The sequence below is a fragment of the Dioscorea cayenensis genome, chromosome 16 (genome assembly GCF_009730915.1).
Source record: "Dioscorea cayenensis subsp. rotundata cultivar TDr96_F1 chromosome 16, TDr96_F1_v2_PseudoChromosome.rev07_lg8_w22 25.fasta, whole genome shotgun sequence".
Lineage (NCBI taxonomy): Eukaryota > Viridiplantae > Streptophyta > Magnoliopsida > Dioscoreales > Dioscoreaceae > Dioscorea > Dioscorea cayenensis.
Genome location: NC_052486.1, coordinates 11,840,746 through 11,857,891, shown reverse-complemented (window position 1 = coordinate 11,857,891; position 17,146 = coordinate 11,840,746). Strand labels below are relative to the sequence as shown.

Below are 17,146 nucleotides of genomic sequence, written 5' to 3'. Positions count from 1 at the left end.
TGCTTTAGTTGTTAAGTATGAAAAACTTCTAATAAAGAGTCTTGAGTGTAACTCTCTTTGATCATGGGAGTGTGGAGATTCCTTACATATGTTAGTGCTTATCTTTAAGGAAGTAACACCTAAATATGGCTGGATAGGTATTTCGCACATTTACCCCACTACATGTATTATGGTTTTTGAACCACTCTATTAGGTTACCTTAAGCTGAAGAGTTCTTATCATCCTAACCATAAGGAATGAATTGAAATTAATTGTAAAGGATCTCAAATACTTAGGACTTTGGCTAACTAAGTGCATGATGAATCATAGATTCAATCTTTAGCTAACTAAACCTATTCTCACAAACTTGGGAAATCACTAACTAAATTCATGGATTTAGCATTGCCACAATTAAAACTCAATACAAATTTAAATTACATCAATAAAAAAAATCAAGAATTCAAGTTACAACCAAACTTCATCAAATCTAAGCATCAAGAAATGACTGTCCACTCATGAATCTAAAATCCATACAAAATCTAGTAATAATACAAGAATAACAAAAACTACTCTGAATTCTTGCAATTGAGATGCTAAAGTAGTATGATATCTTCTCCCAAATTCTTCTCTAAATATCCTCCTCGCTCTACATTGGGAGTCAAATCCCTCTCAAGAATGCTCCAAGAGAAGGTGTGACAATCTTCAGAAATGTCTCCAAGAAGCTCCACTAAAAGAGTCATATAAAAGCCTATTTGATCTCTCAAACAAGTTATTTATAGGTGTCTTATAAACTTAAACAAGGCCTATAAAACATGAGGGTTTTATATGCCATTTTTGTAAGATGAATATTTTTAAAACAACAAATCAGACAAAAAGCATGATTGCTAAACATGGCCTCAATAGGACAAAAAACAGTCGTGTTTCTTTTAAGCAATACCCCATAGGAAAGAACACACCTATGTTTCAAGGATGTGTTCCAGCTCTAAAGTAAAAATTATTCAATATTTAGCTGAGTTTAAAACTATGGATGTGTTTAATATGTGTGTTTTGATCGTTTTCTCCATTTCTTCGCCATTTTGCCCTGAAACTTACCTAATTCCCTCTCTTTCACTTCAAATCCTATAATAAAACCTTGATCAGAAAAAATAACAAAATTTAGTATCAAAACTTATCAAAAACATCAAGGATCAAACAAAATGCAATGAAAATTAATACGAAAATATATAGCATCAAGCACTTATCAAATCTCCCTACACTTAAACATTTGCTTATCCTCAAGCAAATAAAAGGTGAAATTAAAAAGAATAAGTGCTTGATATTTTAAGCTTAAAGAATATGGGAGCCATTAGAAATAAAAGAAGCATTAATTGTATCAATGGATCATAAAAATTGACTAAAGAATTGATCAATACATCATGAAAGTGAAATCTTAATAGCGCCTAGATGTGAATATAATAACAGAAGAGCTCATCATTATATAAAACTAATCCCTATGAGTCAACAGAAGAATGGCCAAGTATTAATAAATCCTTGTATTTACTATTTAATAAAAATATGATTCGAAATAAGTAATGAAAATCATTGTAACAATTTAAAAAATTTGCAGATATTTTTGAGTAATTTACCCTAAGAAAATTTTGAACTAAAATATTAACTAATTTTTGAACTGAAATATTAACTAGATATTGATAAGGGAAAACTACTTTTAGCCCACTAATAGTTTCAAAACATCCCAGACAACCCATTTGACTTTTGAATTTATCGAGCAACACCTCTTTTTTTGTTTCACTTCATTTTTGCCCCTAAGCACACTCATGTCTGCTTCCTTTTCTGTGTATTCCAAGTTTAACCTTGAAAATTTTGGGGAAAAAATCAGCCAGTCACATCCCCATTTTCAAAAATGTACTTTAAACAATCAAATCACCCAGCTTTATGCCATCTTGTCAAACACATTTTGGAAGTCTTTGAGCACTTTCTACCAACTAAAATGCTTCTTAAACCTTTTTGTCTCTCTATCTGCCCCAAGCCATGATTCATTCTGATTTTCATTTGGTGTCTTGTTGACACACCCTTTTGTGTGTGAACCGCAAGTGCACGGGTTTGTCGAATTAATAATACCTGGTGAGTGGGTAGTCTTATCCACAGGGAATAGTGATCAAAAACACAAAGATAGTAATTTAACTAAAATGAAGATGAATCGATAGTTGTGTGAACAAAATCAATGCAAATAGAAATAAGTAAAGAAGAAGGAGGTGCAGGTAAATGATAAGAGAGGCAATCGACAGAAAATGGGGCACCCCGGCTTTGCTCACCCTAGGACTAGTGTTTCAAGTGCAAGACCAACCATTAGGTCTCCCAACCGATGCTTAATGAATCGTGGAAGTCCTGAAAACACACTGTCCCAAATCCTAAGGTCAACCGTGACTAACACTACACTATGCCCCGGCGGAGATATCACTCAGTCTCGACGCTTCACACTGTGCAAGGTTACTTAAAGCTCTATGGACTCCAAGTGATAAACCATAATCCCTAATATACATCTAACCTTTTGGTCCAAGCGAAAGACCCCTTGTCTTAATTAAGCCTCAGATACTAAGGATTACTTCAATGCTTCACTCTGTTGCTTGCGCAACTAAGCCCATCGGAGTCCGTCTCTTAGCACTTCATTCTATTGTACCGCAAAGAACTCTTGGAACGTGGAGGTAGGATAAATCACACCGGAGAGGAAAGGGGACGTTCCGCTACCTCTCGACCCTCTCTAATCTTGCTTTGTCTAACCCTCATGATGTGTCACTCACTCACAAGTAGTGGTGTCAAACGGGCCGGCCCGGCACGGCACGGCCCGGGCCCACAACGGCCCATGCACTATGCGTGCTCGGGCCGGCACGGCCTGTCTAGAAATCGTGCCGGGCCGGCACAGCCTGCCAACCACCAAGGTCGGCCCAGCACGTGGCCCGGCCCAGTTATATTATATTTATATTTTTTATTTTAAACCCTAAAAATATAAAAAAATACCCTAAAATTGCTAAAAAATATAAAAAAAATATCCTAAAATTCAAAATTATAGAACTAAAATCCTTATTCATTAAAAAAACAAAAAATATACCAAAAAAAAAATTTTTTTTTTTAAAAAAACTTACATTTAGCGTGCCGGGCCATGTTGGCCCGAAGCGGGCCGAGGGCCGCAAACCCCTAGCACAGCACGGCCGGGGATTTGGGCCAAGCACGGCCCAACTCATGCCGGGCCCGGGCCGGCACGGCCCGTTTAACACCCCTACTCACAAGGATTACCAATGTAAACTCTCAATCCTAGTATCACTCTAAGGGAAAATCCATTCAACAAGCATTCAAGATTGGAACTCAATTAAAGACATCAATTAAAGAAACATAATAGAAAGGTCAAAGAAATAATATCATCCTAGGGTTTACAAGTCCAAGTACCCACTAGGAGTTTAGCTCTCCATGGAGCAAGATACAATCAATAATGAAATTGAAAGTAAAAACATGCAATCCATAAGTAAAACCCCCTTGGTATTCATGTTGTTGGTCTTGTGGAGTAGCCGTGCCTTTGACAATGCCCCTTGCGTGTGACCCGCAAGTACACAGGTTTCGTCGAAGTAATAATTCCCAAGTGAGTGGGGTATCGTATCCACAGGGAGTAGGGAATAAAAATACTAAAATTTCTAATTAACCAAGTGAAGATGAATAATGATTGTTTTGATAAAGTGTAATGTAAGAAAAAACAAAAGATGCTAGAACGAGAGGCCCAAATAAGTGAGAGAAAAGACAATCGATAGAAGTGGGGTACTCGCACAATGCTCCACCTAGGACTAATGTTTCAAGTGCAAGACCTACTATTATGCTTCCTAACTAATGCTTAATGAGTAGTGGAAAATCCTAAAACTACACGGTCCCAAACCTAGGGTCAACCGTGACTAACTCTACACTATATCCCGGAGGAGAAATCGCTCAGTATCAACACCTCACAGTGTGCAAAGTTGCATGGAGTTCTATGCGATTCCAAGTGATAAACCCTATTCCTATGTGTAGATCTAACCCTTTGGTTCGGGCGAAAGACCCCTAGTCACAATTAAGCCCCAGATACTAAAGTCACTTCAACGCTTTACTCTGTTGTTCGTGCAACTAAGCCCCAGCGTAGTTCATCCTTTAGTTCTTCACTCTATTGTAACCACAAAGAACTCTAGGAATTGGAGGTAGGATAAATCACACCTGTGGAAAAAGGGGACGCTCCGCTACCTCTCGACTCACCCTCTCAACCCTCTCCAATCTAGCTTTGTCTAACCCTCATGGCATGTCACCCATCCACAAAGGTTACCAAGATGAACTCTCAACCCTAGTGTCACTCTAAGGAAGAAATCATTCAACAAGCATTCAAGATTAAAACTCAATTAAAAACATTAATTAAGGAATGCATAATAAAAGGTCAAAGAAACATTAACATCCTAGGGTTTACAAAATCCAAGTACCCACTAGGGGGTTTAGCTCTCCATGGAGCAAGATACAATCAATAATGAAATCCAAACTAAAAACAAATAATCCATAGGAAAACCTCCTCGGTATTCAGTGTCGATTGTCTTGTGGAGTAGCCTCTTCTTCTCAAAAGGTCCCCTTGTCCGGGCTAGGGACACACCTTACCGGATCGGTGCTGACGAAAGCTCCCCTAATAATCTTCTTCCAAGAGAAGAATGGTGTTGAATGCGTAGGACTACTATAAATACTTGCCAAAAGCCTCTCAAAACCCTAGCCGACGGCCTCTCAAAAGATGGAGAAAGGTCGGAGAGAAGGGTGAAAGATTCTTCTAAAAACCGGGCTGAATCGCATGCTTAAATAGGGTTGGAATCGGACATCCACACGCCCCTGTGGATTTTTCGCACGGGCCTGTGGAATTTCCACAGGTTCTTGTGGATTCTCGTGAAACCTGATTTTTCGACCGGCTGTGAGTAGTAACTGCTACAGTGTATTGCTGCAGTGATTTGCTACAATAGTCTGCTACGGTGCTCCGCCAAAACATTCCCAATTCCACACTTTTCATCGAGGCAACATAAACGGGCACACATTTATGCCGTAGATAGCAACTCTTCTTCAATCAAAGTCCTCATTGGTGAAGATCGTGCTATCAATGCACAAGTCGAGATACGCAAATGTGACTACCTTCGTGCCCCTCCAACTCATTGTAATGACTTAAATACATAGAGGTTGGCACGCAATCATGTATCTTAGAGCCCCACTTGTGTCTTCGCATTTGTTCCTTTTCAAGGTTCCACCAAATAATGCGTTCACGATCTACTTTTGCCTTCTTTTCTTAATACTCAGCTTCACAACCCTAAATGTGCAAAAAAACACAAATACACATTTATTAGCTCTTAAACCCGATAAAAGTAATGCTCATCGTAAGGAAAAAACACTTCGCATTCTTAACACGCAAGCACTTATCAGTCTTCGACAAAAGCTCTCCCAATAACTATCTTCCAAAAGAACGCGGTGTTGAAGGCCGTAGACCTACTCCAAAACCCTTGCCAAAGCCTCTCCAAAGCCTAGCCGTGAGCGCCTCCAAAGATGAGAAAAAATGGGCCAAATGATGGGAAAAAATGTTCTCAAAATGGGCTGAAATCGCTACTTAAATATGCTAGAATCGAGCATCCACATGGGCATGTGGAATTTCCACGCGCCAGTGTGAATCTGCAGGAATCAATTTTTCAGTAGCCTATGAATAGTAACTGCTACAGTGATTTGTTGCAATGATTTGCTACCGTACTCCGCCAAAATACTCCCAAATCCACGCATTCATCGAGGCCACATGAACGGGCACACATTCATGTCGGTAGATCGTGTTGCGTCTTCCATAAAAGTCACATTTATGAAGATCTTGCTAGAATTGCACAAGTCAGAACACGCGAATGTGACTGCCTCTGTGCCCCTCTAAACCATGTATTTGCTTGAACATCCTGGAGGTCGGCACACAATCATGTGTCTTTGGGCACAAACTTGTGTCTTCACGTTTGTTCACTCCAAGATTTCATCAACAAAGTTCATCCATGATCTACTTTGGTTTCTTTCTTCCATAATTATCTCCACAACCCTACATGCACAAAAGTAACACAAATACACATGTATAAGCGATAAAATCTGAGAAAAGTAATGCTCATTGTAAGAAAATAATACTTTGTATTACTAATACACAAGCACTTATCACTTGTAGTTTTCCATTTTCATTTTTTTGACCATCTCTATGGTCAGTGTGATCACCTCTTCCTTGCCAGGTGCACACCCTCGTTACCAAGAGGAAACCATCTACTGTGGGTAACTTTATTTATGTTATTGGTAATTTCTCATATCAGTTATAGTGATACTTGATTTTTTTTTATCTAGGTTTCCTATAGAGAATTTTTGTGCAGTTGCCAGATACAAGGGGGTAGGAGATATTTGATATCTGGGGCTCGAAGTATCCCGTATAAGGGTGAAATTTTTTATGCGTGATGCACATAGGATGGTTTGTTAAATAGAATCTGATGTGGACTTTCAACGCATGTGCCACATGTACCATATGTTCAATTGTGCTACTGTCGACCTCATAGTTGACACAGATGAAAGGCTATTAGTCCCACATAGTCTTGTGGATTAGCCTCTTCTTCTCCAAAGGTCCCACTGTCCGGCCTAGAGCACACCTCGCCAGATCGGTGCCAACAAAAACTCCCCCAATAACCTTCTTCCAAGAGAAGCACGGTGTCGAATCCATAGGACTACTCCAAAGACTTGCCAAAAGCCTCTAAAAACCCTAGCCGATGGCCTCTCAAAAGATGGAGAAAGGTTGGAGAGAAAGGTGAAAGATTGCTCCAAAAATCGGGCTGAATTGCGGCTTAAATAGTGCTGGAATCGTGCATCCACACAAGCCTGTGGATTTTTCACACGGGCCTGTGGAATTTCCACACGCCCGTGTGGATTCTCTGGAAACTTGATTTTCGGTTAGCTGTAAATAGTAACTGCTACAGTCGGGGTACGTAAATGTGGCTACCTTGGTGCCCCTCCAACTCATTGTAATGGCTTGACTACATGGAGGTTGGCACACATTCACGTATCTTAGAGCCCCTCTTGTGTCTTCACGTTTGTTCCTTCCAAGATTCCACCAAATAGTGCGTTCACGATCTACTTTTGGCTTTTTTTCTTAATACTCAGCTTCACCACCCTAAATGCGCAAAAAATACAAATACATATGTATTAGCGCTTAAACCTGATAAAAGTAATGCTCATTATAAGGAAAGAACACTTTGCATTCTTAACACACAAGCACTTATCAAACTCCCCCACACTTAAGCTTTTTCTTGTCCTCAAGCAAAAATTAATCATTGAAGAATAGAAGAAGGAAAAAAATTGAAAGTGCTTGGTATTAGGTTCAGCAAAGCATGCAAGGAGAGCATTCTACAAGAAAGGGAAGTTTCAACACTAAATACGAAAAATCAATGCTCTAGCTAAAAACTTGAATCAAAAAGGACAACAAACCCGACATCATGTAAGTGTGTGTAAACTCACTTAAGTAAACCCAAAGTATACTCCTCAAAGTTCTAAGTACAAGGGACTTATTTATCTACAAGCATAACAAAATAAAAGGATGGTAGTAGCTTCACACATCCTCTAAGGTTTCCATTTCCGAAGCGGCCGCTAAAGTGGCTTTTGTACTTTTGAGGTGGTAGCTCTTTCTACCATGGTGGTAGCTTTCACTCATCCCATAAGATAGTTTTTTCGCTCATTAGGGCATAACTAGTATCCGACTTATGAGAGTAGCTTTATACTTCATAGGTGGTAGCTTTTTCCACCCTCAATTCACAACTAAACAATCTTTTTTTTCCGTTCTTTTCATTTTCCATTTTTTTTAGCAAAATGGAACAAGAAACAAAACTAATTAGTCCTTTAAACATTGAACTTGAGTTTCGAAAAGAGTTTCATAAGTGAATGGTGCACAAATATTGATCGGGCAAAAATTCCTAGAAATTCAAGTAAAAACTAGAGCCTGAGAACATTCAATGTTAAAATTTCTCCTAAACTCAAGAATACAAACATTGCAACTATGGTAAACCGCCATTGGCTACGTGAGCATGTACATCAATTAAAACTTGTGTGAAAAGACATGTGCAAAGTGAACTCCCCCCACACACACTTAAGATGTACATTGCCCTCAATGTACACATGCAAGCATAATAGAAAGTATAGCAATCAAGCAAATATGTGGGCAGTGGGCAATTGAAACAAAACTCCCATGACTCCTAATGTTGCGTTTGATGAAGCTAAATCCTTGGGAGTAAAGTTTCAACGGGTTATGAAGCACACACGGCCCACATTGCCCATGTCCATGACTAGTTCTCAATTCCCATATTGACAAGACCATCTGCACGCATACACAAGCGGGGTTTAGTGAAGCTCAATAAATAAAAACCAAATAAACTCAAGTATATAAAAGATAGAGCAATGGAATACAACTGGAGACAAAATAAAAGACAAACTCAGAAGGAGAATCCTTTCTGAGTATACAAGTCCAAAAGATAGTGCAAAAGATAAAATATAAGAAATAAAAGAAATAAAAGAAAAGACCCCTTAAGCGTCGGTGTCATTGGTTGTCTGCTTTGCTACTACTGCTGGTGGAAATAGATCAAATAGTGCTGGTGGATCTAGTGATGCTGATGCTGGAGGAACCGGAGGAGTCCTTGGTCTCATGATGAAGGTTGAAGTCGCGTCACGCTCAAGTAACTGCTAGTAAAAATATCAAAACACGCCATCACCTCCATGTGGTTCGCGGCGTGTGTAGTGCGAACCTCAGCGAAGTCTGCCTGTAGCATCCCTACAATGCTCTCGAGCTTCTCCAATCGATCATGGGCTCGAGGTGGAAAAATACCTGAACTGGTTGGAGCTCCTGCTCTGTAGGGGGCCTCTGCCTGTGCCTGCTCTGTCTGTGGCTCCAGCACTGCCTGAGAACCCTCTCCGGTGTCAACCTCGACCGCAGCTATCTCATAAGGAGGCATGATCATAATATACGCTCCTGGTCTGCATCTCTAGACCATCCCCATCAATCTTATAGTATCTATACCAAGTAGAGTCGGTATAATGGCCTTCTAGACCCCCCCTAATAGCATCTAATAATCCCATCCCCATGATAAATCTAGTGATGTAGGGGCCTTAGAAAATATCACCAACTCTGGCATACTGGCCTTGATGACAAAGATAATCGGCCGCGATATGTCCTAGATGAATTGGCACTCTCTCGACTATCGAGAATAAGTAAAGTAGATCCTGCCGACTCAACACACATGTGCTCTCATCTTGGCCACTCACTGATCTACTGAGTACTGTGTGTATATATCTATAGCTCGGCCGAGACAGGCACATGGCCTTAGACACTCCTGGCTCGTACTGACTTTATCCACACAACATCCTGTACGTGCTTTGAGGAGTTAAGCTGCCAGGATAATCAGTCGGTAGGCACCTATACTCCTCCGTGTCAGTATAAGCCTCGTCATACAATCCCATCATTATCAAAAATTGTGTAACACTCATACTATAATAATATCCAAATGCTCGGAACTGTATGGTGCCAACACTATTAAATATGGAATTTGACTGGTCGAACTGAAAAGGATGCTAGAACCTCGAGTGTCAATGCGCGGATAGCTGCCTCTCGAATCGATAATAGTCTCCTCCAGCTTCCCACGGCCAACAGCTCCTCGATCTCAATGGCTAGTTCACCGCCTCGCTGTACCTCTCTCAATACATCCAAATCCAAAAACCAAGATTGTCCAAACCTAATTTTCGATAACCTCTCAAATCAGACCTAGTGCTCGGAAATAGCAAATCCCATATCCTCCGGTTCAGGGGATGGCTCACATGGTCACTTGTCAGCTTGGTTCTTCGATCGGGGGACATATCTGTAAGAATTGAAGAAGAAATGATCAAAGAAGCTCACGAAGTAATACTGCAGAAATCCACACGGTCGTGTGGAAATTCCCCACGCCCGTGTGGATCTGCGGGGCGTAAAAACCGTATGGCCGTGCACCAAGAATTTAAGTATACAACTCCAAGATGTTTCTAACTACTTCTAAGCATAAAATTACCCTTCTAGAGAAAAAGCCAAAGCATAAGCAATAGTTTTAATCCAATAAGAATGAAAAATGGTGAATAAAAGAGGGATTAAAGGCTTACCGATGAGATGAAGATACAATCTTCAAAATCGGCCAAAAAATTGAGTAAAAATCCCTGTAAATCAGCGGTGCGAGGTCGGGAGAATGATAAATGGTGTTCTCAAAGAGATTGGGAGTATAATGAAGAAGAAATGCAAGGAGATTTTAAAAAAAGCCCGCGTCTCTTGGAATTCTGGACAACCACACGGGCGTGCGAAAAACCCACACCCGTGTGCCCGACCCACAGGGGTAGACGCACACCCCTGTGGCTTCTCTGTCCATCCTAGAAGAATCTCTAAGTGTTTCACATGCCCGTGCAGAAATTCCACACGGGCGTGGCCTTCACAGGACCAGCTCACAGGGGCACTCGCATGCCCTTGTGTATTCTTGAGATGGAAGAGAGCTCTTCTGCAGAGATCCACATGTGTGTGTGGAAATTACCCACGCCTGTGTGTTTATCACAGAGTCATCCACAGGGGCGAATCCACGCCCCTATGTCTTCCAGAAAAAATCTCTAAGTCTACAAGACGACACACGCCAGTGTGGAAATTACCCATAGGCGTGGACCATCACAAGGTCGTTCACAGGGACGAGTGTAGGCCCCTGTGTCCTCTTGGGATGAGCTTGCAGTAGAGACCCACGATAGTGTGGAAATTCCATATGGCCATGTGTTTTCTCTGGATGCTTTAGAACACTCTACAGGCTCTGCAGAAAATTCCTGAACATATAGATACACTTAGAGCCTACCTTAGCATACAAACAATACTAGGGAAAAACACAAAAAACTCGCTCAAACGACCAACAACATCGCCATAAACATTTAAGCACATGATAACATCAAAATGTCAATGGGAAAATCACAGCATTAGCATCTAAAGATCAAGACACCAACACTTAAAGCCTTATTCATGCAAACACTAACTAAAAACTAAGAAAATAGTAAAAACATGGGTTGCCTCCCAAGAAGCGCTTGTTTAATGTCACTTAGCTTGACGTATCTTGTCTTACCTCATGGGTGTTCATAGATGAAGGCTCCCCTCTTACCCATGACTTGGAAGAATGATGAACATAACTCTTTTAAGGTAGAGGGAGAGTTGTCGAGCTTGTTATCACTTAAGGGTTCATCACCCTTGTTCCATTCTTGTGCTTTCCTAACAGCCTTGGGGCATTTCTTGTGGCGTCTCCTCGGTCGGTTCTTCTTCGGGAGCATCTTCTTCATGATCCCCGGAGTAGATGGTACCTTCTCCTCTAGACCAAACATAATCACCTCTTCGTTCTCCATTTCTTTGTCTAGCAACCCAGCGTACGGATCCGGATTCAACATTTTCTATACATATTCATCGATTAGTTCATCGGTAGTGTCAAGAAAATAAAGAGTATCATCAAAGTTGAGAGAATGTCGCATGGCTTCGGTGAGGCTGTATGTGACCTTATCATCTCCAACCCTCAGTGTCAACTCCCCGCCATCCATGTCGATAAGTGCCTTAGAAGTGCGCAAGAATGGCCTCCCAAATATCAAAGGAACATCTGCATCCTCATCGACATCTAGCACTACAAAGTCTACAGGAATTATGTACTTGTCCACCTTGACAAGTATGTCTTCAATGATGCCCCTCGGATGTCTCACTGTTCGGTCCGCCAATTGTAATGTCATCTAAGTGGGCCTAGGCTCTCCCAAGACTAGCTTCTGAAAGAACGAGTATGGCATGACGTTGATACTAGCCTCCGAATCCGCCAATGCCATCTCTTTACCCAAATTGCCAATGTTGCATGGAATCACAAAGCTTCCAAGGTCTTTCTTCTTGTCCGGCATATTCTTTTGCAACACCGCCGAACAAGAGGCATCTAAAATCACTGATGCACTCTCCTCCAACTTCCTCTTATTGGTCAAAAGATCTTTCAAGTACTTGGCATATCGAGGCATTTGAAACAACGCCTCTACAAAAGCAATGTTGATGTGCAATTGCTTGAATAGACCCAAGAACTTCTTGTATTGCTCATCATTTTGGTCATTCTTCAATCTTGAAGGATACGAGATTCTTGGCTTGTAAGGTGAGGGCACCACCTCTCTCTCTCTTTATAAGCTCTCTCCTCAACCTCAACGACCACTTCTCAAAGTGATCGCCTTCATATGTTCTCTCGAATTAGTCTTGATATTACTTGGTAGGCTATCTTATGGTCTCTCCGATAGAGACTTCACAATTTACCCTACTTGATTCTCTAAATTGTATCCGATGATTGCACAAATCTAGTCAAGGCTTTCTCTAAGTTAGTCATCCGGGTTTCCAAGCCTGAAACTCTATTCTCCATGGTCGGGGCTTGTTGTTGTTAAAAACCCGGTGGTGTTATGGCCTTTTTCTTCCCTTGGTTACTCCATATGAAATTGGGGTGGTTCCTCCACCCTTAGTTGTAGGTGTTGCTATAAGGATTACCTTGTACCCTTACCGAATTGCCCATAAAGCCTACTTGTTCAATCGGGGCAGAAATAGCAATTGAAATAGGACAATCAGATGACATATGTGAACCCCCACAACCATCACAACTCGTGATCGCGGCCACCCTCGGTGAAGTCAATGTATCCAATTTCTTGCTCAATGCCTCTACTTGGGCTACTAAGGATGTAACCGCATCAATTTCATGGAGTCCGGCCATTTTCTTCTTTTCCCTTGCATTCCAATGGTAGTTATTCATGGCCATTTCCTCTACCAACTGCCAGCCTTCTTCAGGGGTCTTGTTCCCCATTGTACCTCCTGCAGCGGCATCTAGAAGTTGTCTCATACTTGGATTCAACCCATTGTAAAAAATCTGAATGATCATCCATTCGAGGAAACCATGCTATGGGCACTTCTACAAGAGGTCTTTGAATCACTCCCATATCTCAAACAAGGATTCAATCTCCATCTGAACAAACAACAATATTTCATTATGAAGCTTCGCCGATTTCCTCGGAAGGAAGTATCTTGTAAGAAAAGTTTTGACCATTTCATTCCATGTCGTGATGGATGCTCATTGTAAAGAATGTAGCCATTGCTTTGCTCTTCCTTTTAGAGAGAATAGGAAAGCCCTTAATCTTATAGAATCATTTGCAACATCGTTAATCTCTAAAGCCTACTCCCCGGCAATGGGGCCAAAAACTTTAAAACGCCCCTTGCGTGTGACCCACAAGTGCACGGGTTTATGGAAGTAATAAATCCCAAGTGAGTAGCGTATCGTATCGATAGGAAGTAGGGAATAAAAATGCTCAAATTGCTACTTAACCAAGCGAAAAATGAATAATTATTGTGTTGATAAAGTGTAATGTAAGCAAAAACAAAAGAAACAAGAATGAGAGACCCAAGTAAGTGAAAGGAAAGACAATCGATAGAAGCGAAGTACTCGGACAATGCTCCCCTAGGACTAATGTTTTATGTGCAAGACCTACTATTATGCTTCCTAACTAATGCTTAATGAGTCGTAGAAATCCTAAAGTACACAGTCCTAAACCTAAGGTCAACTATGACTAACTCTACACTATGTCCCGGCAAAGAAATCGCTCAGTCTAACACCTCATACTATGCAAAGTTCCATGGAGTTCTAGAGATTCCAAGTGATAAACCCTATTCCTATGTGAAAATCTAACCCTTTAGTCCAGTTAAAAGACCCCTAGTCACAATTAAGCCCCAGATACTAAAGTCACTTTAACGCTTCACTCTGTTCCACACGCAACTAAGCCCCAGCAGAGTTCATCCTTTAGTTCTTCACTCTATTGTAACTGCAAAGAACTCTAGGAATTGGAGGTAGGATAAATCACACCGGAGGGGATTCGGGACACTCCGCTACCTCTCAACTCACCCTCTTAACCCTCTCCATTCTAGCTTTGTCTAACCCTCGTGGTGTGTCACCCATCCACAAAGGTTACCAAGATGAACTCTCAACCCTAGTGTCACTCTAAGGGAGAAATCATTCAACAAGTATTCAAGATTGAAACAAAATTAAAAACATCAATTAAGGAAGGTATACTCAAAGGTCAAAGAAACATTAACATCCTAGGGTTTACAAAATCCAAGTACCCACTAGGGGTTTAGCTCTGCATGGAGCAAGATACAATCAATAATGAAATTGAAAGTAAAAATGAGTAATCTATAAGAAAACCCCCTCAGTATTCATGTCGATGGTCTTGTGGAGTAGCTTCTTCTTCTACAAAGGTCCCCTTGTCCGGCCTAGGGCATCCTTTGCAGGATCAGTGCTGACAAAAGCTCCCACAATAACCTACTTCCGAGAGTAGCACAGTGTCAAAAATAAGTAGGACCACTCCAAAGACTTGCCAAAGCCTCTCAAAACCCTATCCGATGGCCTCTCAAAACATGGAGAGAAGTTGGAGAGAAGGCAAAAAAGATTCCCCTAAAATCGGGCTGAATCACGGCTCAAATAGGGCAGGAATCGGGTTTCCACACACCCCTGTGGATTTTTCACACGGGCCTGTGGAATTTCCACACGCCCGTGTGGATTCTCTGGAAACCTGATTTTCGGCATGCTGTGAACAGTAACTACTACAGTGTGTTGTTACATTGATTTGCTACAGTAAACTGCTACGATGCTCCGCCAAAACACTCCCAATTCCACACTTTTTATCGAAGCAACATTAATGGTCACATGTTTATGCCGTAGATCGCAACTCTTCTTCGATCAAAGTCTTCATTGGTGAAGATCTTGCTATCAATGCACAAGTCAGTATATGCAAATGTGACTATCTTCGTGCCCTCCAACTCATTATAATGCCTTGACTATATGGAGGTTGGCACACATTCACGTATCTTAGAGCCCACTTGTGTATTCGCGTTTGTTCCTTCCAAGATTCCACCAAATAGTGCGTTCACGATCTGCTTTTGGCTTCTTTTCTTAATACTCAACTTCACCACCCTAAATGCAGAAAAGAACACAAATGCACATGTATTAGCACTTAAACCTAATAAAAGTAATGCTCATTGTAAGGAAAGAGCACTTCGCATTCTTAACATACAAGCACTTATCATCCACTTTGTTAAAATTGTTTATGTACAATTTAGTACGTTCGTGCTTATTATACATGTTCTTTACTTATCTAGTGATCTTCATATATACAGATTTATTCAAAAGTTCTCTTGTACGCAATAGGTTCAAGCTAATGTGTATGTTATGTTGCTGAGTGCTTGTGTGATAACAATATGAAGTGTTCATTCCTTATGATGAGCATTACTTTTCTTAGGTTTTAACGCTAATATGTGTGCATATATGTTACTTTCATGCATATAGGGTTATGAAGCCGAAGGTTAGAGAAAGAAGCCAATGCAGATCATAAATGCACCATTGGAGGAAATCTTGAGAAGGTTCAAACGCGAAGACATAAGTCGGGTTAGAAATGCGGGAATGTGTGCCAACCTCCTCATATTCAAGTTAGCACAACAATTTGGAGTGGCCCAAGGGCAGTCACATTCAAGCATTTTGGCTTGTGCATGTATAGCAAGATCTCCACCAACATGTCCGTTATTGAAGAAGCTAAGCAATCTATGATGTAAACAAATAAGTGTTTTTATTCCCTACTCCATATGGATACGATACCCCACTCATTTTGGAATTTTATTACTTCGACAAACCCGTGCACTTGCGGGACATACGCAAGGGGCGTTGTCAAGTTTTTGGCACGGTTGCCAGGGAGTAGGCGTTTAATGATACTTTACACTTTGTTTTCTTAGTTGTTCATTCATTCATTCTATTTCACATCTTCTTATTCTATCATCATTCTGATTTTTCTTTTTCTTTCTTTTTGGTGCAGCTCCAGGTTATGACCCGAGAGAACCCCTCAATAATGATTGAAGGAGATCCCGAGCTTGAACGTACACTTAGAAAAAAAGGGAAAGAACCTGTGCAATAACCATCTAATCTAGTTAATTTAGAAGTAGAAGAATCTGAAAACATGGCAGAACAGAATGAGCAACAGCGGACATTATCTGATTATGCCAGACCTTCAGTATTGGGGACACAATCGAGTATTATGCGTCCCCCGATTACAGCTCAGAACTTCGAGCAAAAGCCGGCATTCATCCACATGTTGCAGCAATCCGAACAGTTTAATGGTTTGGCTAATGAGGATCCAAACAGTCATATAGAGAACTTTCTCGAGGTGTGTGATATGCTTAAGATAAACAGCATGACGGATGATGCCATCAAGTTGAGAGCCTTTCCATTTTCCTTAAAGGGGAGAGAGAAGCAGTGGCTACACTCATTACCTAGAGCATTGATTACCACATGGGAGGAGATGGTAGAAGCTTCTTTGGCCTGTTATTTCCCTCCCGGAAAATTTGCAAAGCTTAGGAATGAGATCTCATCCTTTGTACAGTCAGAATTGGAGTCTCTACTTGAGATGTGGGAAAGGTTCAAGGAGCTTCTGAGAAAGTGCCCGCAACACGAATTCCCAGAGTGGATGATTGTTCAGACCTTTTACAACGGGTTGAATCCAATTATAAGGCAACTCTTTTATACGGCAGCAGGAGGTACCTTAGGTAGCAAGACCCCCGATGAGGCCCATCAACTGATTGAAGAAATGGCGTTAAATAGCTACCAATAGAATGCTAGGGAGAAGAAAAAGATGGTCGGGCTCCATGAGATAGATGCAGTAATTTCATTGGCGGCTCAAGTGGAATTATTAAGTATGAAGTTAGATCTTCTAACTTCGAATAGAGTGGCAGCCATGACTACTTGCACCGGATATGGTGGAGGACATGCTCCCATCCGATTGCTCGATCTCTATTGGTGATGCATCTTCGGTTTAAAATGTCGATTTTGTGGGTAATGCAATGAGGAACCAAGGGAATCCATAAAGCAACACCTATAATCCGGATTGGAAGAATCATCCTAATTTTTCGTGGTGCAACCGAGTTCCACAAAAAGGCTATGGGGCCACCGGGTTTCCAACAACAATAAGCCCCAAACATGGAGAACCGAGTTTCAAGTTTGGAGACCCGAAT

At 41.1% G+C, this 17,146-nt stretch overlaps 2 non-coding genes across 2 annotated transcripts; one reads left to right on the top strand and one right to left on the bottom strand.

The window, feature by feature from the left end:
• Positions 1–12,990: 12,990 nt before the first annotated feature.
• Positions 12,991–13,097, top strand: LOC120279813. The gene has a single exon (XR_005542113.1). It is a non-coding gene; the product is annotated as a small nucleolar RNA R71 (small nucleolar RNA).
• A 3,388-nt stretch (positions 13,098–16,485) lies between these two features.
• Positions 16,486–16,592, bottom strand: LOC120279776. Its single transcript, XR_005542078.1, has one exon. It is a non-coding gene; the product is annotated as a small nucleolar RNA R71 (small nucleolar RNA).
• Positions 16,593–17,146: the final 554 nt, after the last annotated feature.